The 5,769-nt window shown below is 52.4% G+C and overlaps 1 protein-coding gene across 1 annotated transcript in view; it reads left to right on the top strand.

Moving 5' to 3' along the window:
* LOC131213512 (uncharacterized) overlaps positions 1–5,769 on the top strand; it is a 37,518-nt gene that overhangs the window by 410 nt on the left and 31,339 nt on the right. The gene's annotated exons all lie outside the window — the stretch shown is intronic.

Consider the following 5,769-nt stretch of genomic DNA (forward strand, 5'->3'; position numbering starts at 1 on the left):
AGCAAATCACGTGTTCCCTTCGTGGCACGGCCAGCAATTGGACAGCTAACCCAGCGGTTATTCGCAGCGCCTAAGGACGGTGGAAGAATTCCTTGCAGCCCCATTAACGACAAATATAGCGCGACGCAATTTCACTCAATGTCCATGCGCTGTCATTTCGCGGACCTTCATTTCTTATATATAAGTGGGTACTGTCCATGCCATGAAATGTCAGGCTCGGTTTGATTCTTGCCCCGGTGTTCCGAACCATTCGGATGCGAAATGGTTTGGGCTTCAAACTCGCCGTAGCCATAGCCATCGCAGTCGTTGGCTCGTCGAGGTGGTAGCTGCTTAATAATGCAAAGCCAATCTTCGTGCCACGTACCAGCCGCGACGTACGGGCACCATCAGCAAGCGTATGATTTCCCCTGGGGGGGATGGCAAATCGGGGGATCGTTCCGGCCGGACGAGGTGACAAAAACTGGCTTCCAACGCTCTCCACCGAATCCGGGGGTCACCCGGAATGTCATCACATTTATCACCCATACCCAACCCCGGGCGCCCGGCGTCGTCAACCAGGTATGGCCAATCTTATGCTCTCATCGTTCCCGGTGCCCCACCAAGGCACCAAAAAGCGTGCTTTTCCGCCCTTTTCCATTTGTCGGCAAGGCTGGTCTAGCAGAGCAGCTCACTGGAATGAGTGTGGAACGGTTGGAACGACAGGAAGCAGTACTAGTAGTTCGTCCGGTCACTGTGTCCGGTGAAGCTCTTACCAACATTTTAACCGACTGAAGTGGGGGGACCTGGAGGATAATTTGCTGAGCCTGGAGACATTGAATTCATACTTTTCGTTAGCTAGTTTTGTTTTTTTTTGCGCGAACCAATCGAAACCATTTGATGCCATTGTGCGGCAACCCGGGAGCAGGACGCGATAGGGAGGTATCTTCGTTGGAATGTCCTAGCGATGCCGATGGAGTGTGCCATCGGATATGTTTAAACCACGTAGTGAGCGTGTAAAGGACCGAGAAAATCTCTGTGGAACATAATCCTTCATATCGGTAGGTCATATTTTGCGCTCAAGAGTATCAGGTCACAAAAATGGTTTATTGATCCGTATATTTATCAATCCTATTTCTGAACTCTATTGACTCAACGACTGTGCACCCCGCGGAAGATGCCACGAGCGGTGGCGTTTCTACCACCTCGAGGGGCTAGTTCTAATATCTATCCCTGACATTTGCGGTACCCGAAACGTGTACGCAGACCGAAAGTAACTGTTCTCAGTACATTGACATTGAAGAATTGAAAGACGCCTGGATGCCAGGGTTTGCTGCCCAGCGGGAATCGTCCCATCTTATAAAGTTTCACTGACATTCGTAGTTGCGAAAAGTTTGCGCCCTCCCATCAATGCTTTTCCCGTTTCGCTTTGGATGGGGCAGGGAAAACCATGCCGCTCCACCAGTCCTCCCCCACACTCCTGGTAAAATCGATCTCGGGAGGAAATTTCAATTGCATTGCACATACCGTTCCGGGTGGCCTCTGTGGAGATGTGATGGTGAACCTTTGCAGTATTGCACCAATACCTGCGACCCGAATACTCTTACCTAATCCCGGTCCGGTTCCGTAGGACCGGACGTGTCCGTGATCTTTTTGCGGCCGGAGAATCCAGGACCAACAAAGCCAGGTCCGCTCGAATCCCCGGCACAAGTCCCCGTCGGACGTGGTAGTCGGTAGCTGGAATGCTCTACCGACTGATTGTTTTGCAGCTCTTTAATCAATTCCTATCGTTCGAATCCTCTCGCGGGGCATGAACGAACTCTCTACGAACTCAGGCGAACAACGTTGCCACACCTGGAGAAAGTGCACAGCGCTACAGGACAGTTTCGACGCGAGTCCGAGGCAGCGTGGCATCTACTTCGGCGCGTCCGAAGCTCGCCCCTCGTTCGCTAGCTAATTCATCGATGGCCGAGAAGGTTCGTGTTCCCTTCAAGGGGTGGCCCAAAACTGGGGGCAGAGCAAGACCACCCCCGTTGAAGAAAAATCAACAAAAAAAAAACAAAAATAAATACATAAACCGAGTACGCCGATTCCGTCAGACTTTCCTGGGGATCGGACCGGATGCATATTTTTGGGGACCGTTGCTTACACCATGTGTCCTTGCGGTCACTAGCCCGGGTTCAGGACCGCACGTTGTTCCCTTCCTCGGTCCAGGAACCTATCCACGGTTCGAACCGGAGTTTTTATGGTCCCATTTCCGGACCTGTCCTGGATGGCCGGCTTTGGCGCAGGGATTTTGTATCCTTAGAGGCACTTGCAGCGGCTCCACGTATCCCCATTGTCACCGGTAGCCTCTTTGGCATGGCCCTTCCTTGTGGCGCTTGTCACCTGGCATGTCCTGTGGATGTCTGGTATTGATCAGGTCCAGGATCCTGGGAGACCCTTGGAAGCCTTATTGCATCTGCAGCCATCAAGAACGCGCTCCGCGAGTTACGTACCGTAGCAATATTTTTTCAGCCACCTACACTGTCACATCACAGCACCAGTGGGGTTCCCGCATCGCCCCTTGCTGCACCCATCCACCCACCCACCCATACGTTCCCCCCCCGACCGTTTGCTGAATGGTAGTAAATGTTTGATGCTTTCATTGAGCGCGCTCTCGCGTCGGATGTGGTCGCCGGTGATATCTCTCTTAGTACGTTGGCGATACAGAGTGTGAGTTCAGTGCCACCCCCACGCCACATCACCCACCCGCCCACTGCCCGGGCTTCTTAGGATTCTACTCCGGATAGCCGCTCGTTTAATGCTACAAATTTAACTCCTAAAATTTTATTTTCCAACCGGTCTGCGAGGGAGGTGGGGGGAGGGGGGATATTTGTTGCGGGGCGGGTCGGTGGTGGCAGAGCTGGCTGGGTAGCTGGCTGGGTTTGCCGCGTCCAGCGCGTGCTGCGAACCTTGTGCATGCATTTGTTTTTTGGAAGGTCTGCTGGATTATTCATCGGAAGTGCTCGCGAACTTGCGCCGGTGCGCCGCAGGATGCAGGATATTGGTGGCCCACACCCGAACCCTGCAGTTCTCCGACAGCTGTACCAGAAGTACCGCACAGCGTTGCTGTCAGTCAGTCAAGTCGCAACATCCATTCACCTAACCCAAACACGGAGCTCTATTTCGGGTTCACTTAATTATTCGACTGAAGGAGGTGGTTGGTCGGGCTGGTCCGGCTTTCATGCTTTGTTACTGGGGTTATTTTTTGCGGCAAATACTCGCGTACCGTGCAACGTGACCTTCCGTTGAAAGCCGCCCCCTCTGCCGTCGGTTGAATCCTCGAACTTAAATAATTGATGCCAAAATTGCTGTTTTCCGAAGCGGCGTGAATTTGGCACCTGCATTTTTTTGGGGCTATATGGCTTCTCACCATTGGAAGTGTGCCAATTATAGCAGAACTGAGCGGGCTGGGCACGGGGAAATGTTCACAAAAGGCCCACCACAGGTTTCTTGACGGCCACGCAACCATAGCGACGGCGTTTTCCGCTCCGGCTCTGCTCTCTTTCCGACGGCACAGAAGGTGACCCAGGCATCCTTCCCGATATGCCCGTCATTGATTTTTGGGGCTGCGTTCCGACGATCTCAAGCGGGTTGTGGGTAGTGCAATAGTTTGACGGCCGGCACTTGTGACTAGTGAATTGAGATAGCATGCTTCCGGAAGATTTGCAGGATACAGGACTTGTGGGATGAAAAGTGCTGGGCCTAACCCATAAATAGCGCAAAGAAAAACAATTTGTGTTTCATCAAGACAACGCACCAAAAAGGGTCGCAAGTCGATCACAATAATTACGAAACTACAGGGTGAGCAAATTAGTGTGTACTTTTTCATTTAGTTATAGAAAAAAAAAATGGTTGAATATTTTTCGATGCTTGAACTTTTATTTGAAAAGTTGATTCTTAATTTTTTTTTGCAAAGTTTCAATGAAGTGTGCTTTTTTCAGTTGACGACCGGCCGGCTTTGGAAGTAACCTTTCCATATTTCCCAATTTCTGCAACCTGTACATTAATTGATCTTCGAATTGCTCCCCCACACGCACCGTATTCGCCAGATTCGGTTCCCAGCCGAACTACTGGTTGCTCGCAGACTTTAAAAAAAAAAAAAAACAAAAATGAGGCTACAGATAAATCGTTGTACAAAATTGGTATTGAAATGTTACAGGATCTCTTGATGGAGATTATAAACGCGGCTGAACCACAAAAAAGCTACATTTTCCCCGTTTCCGGCTCGGGACTTTTCGGCCCATGTGCCCAGTAGACCAGTCTGTAGCCTGAGGATGACTCAGAACGGAGACTGTGAGTTCCTTCGATATTCCCGCATTAATATGGAAAGCACGGACTTGTGCGGGGGGGGCTGTGACGACGTGAGCAACCTAATTGAGAGATGCAACACCAGCTGCTGTTGCTGCTGCTGGTCCCCCACCTCCCAGTGGTGCTGCTGTTAATGTTCTCCCGGAACAGTGACCGGTTGGTCTAGCAGACACCTTCTGGCCGGCCAGTAACACTCTATCGTCCTCGTGCCTTAGCGGCGTGAAAGCGTGTAATGGAAACGGACAACCCCCCCCCCCCCCCCCCCCCCCACCCCAGCGGGGCGCACAGGTGGAACGCGGCCTTTAATTTACGTTACGCAAATGAAGGGGCCACCCAAAACATTGGGAAGGGAAAAAATTCGAGCTAGAGCCGGAGCGGGGCGAGGTAGCCTGAACGGGGGATCCCCACGCTGCCTCATCCCTCTCTCCCGCCCTCCCCTCTCTCTCCCCTCTTTATCGCATCTCTACGGCCTACGGCGCCACGGCAAGAAGGACGAAATAAAATAATTTCAAATGGGTTTTTGATGGAAAAACGAGCAACATGCGAGCAGGCTGGGGGGTCGATGATGATGGTGTGCAAATGGTTGGTGAAAAGCAGGGTGGCGCGCGCGCATTACTTTGACCTATGGCCAGTGCCACACAGACACACAAAAGGACACACCATAAATACAGTCATAAAAATGGTTTTCCATCAAACGAAGGTGTGGCGGAACGAAGCGAACGGAAAGGAAATAAAGCAATAGGTGCGGGCGCGGGGTAGGTGCAGGGTGATAAGGCGGGCTGGTTGGTGGGGTCGGTCCGCATCATCAAACGGGCCCCAAAAATCGAAAACAAATTTTCCACGCTCTCTCCACACTCACGTGATTCGGTTTTTGTAAGAAGTCGTGGTGGTGATGCCGGACTGGGATGGCAGGCAGGTGTGGGAGCCTCCCCCCCCCCGCCGTAGACCCAGGGAACGAGGGGAGGAACGGGAGGGAGAGTGGAGTGCGATAACCACCACCACCACCTCAAAGTTCCGGAGTGAAGTTTATTAAAGTTTTTCCCGTGGGCTGCCCCATGGTGAGAGATTGGGGGAGTAAGTAGAAACGGGGATACGGTGGGGCGCGAATAGCCGAAGGACGATGTTTATTATCTTTCTCATCATCGCGCGAATGGCGCGAACGCTGTGGCTCAGGCTTCGTCCTCGCCCGGGGATGGCCTCACCGGACTCCGGGCTTTGATGTTCACTTTGTAGGGAGAGGGAAGGAAAAGGGACGTGGGAGGTGAACATAAAGAGAAGGAAGGAAGTTCCTGCCACCTCAGCGCCCCCCCTCGGTGGCATCATGAGCCGCTCAGGACGATGCTCAGGACTTTCGACACACGACGAGAGCCTCGCGTGGCACGGAGCAAAAGAAAGCGCAACACGCAAACAACGCCGCAGAACGCTACATCAGCCTCCCCC

Source organism: Anopheles bellator, chromosome X, assembly GCF_943735745.2.
Source record: "Anopheles bellator chromosome X, idAnoBellAS_SP24_06.2, whole genome shotgun sequence".
NCBI lineage: Eukaryota > Metazoa > Arthropoda > Insecta > Diptera > Culicidae > Anopheles > Anopheles bellator.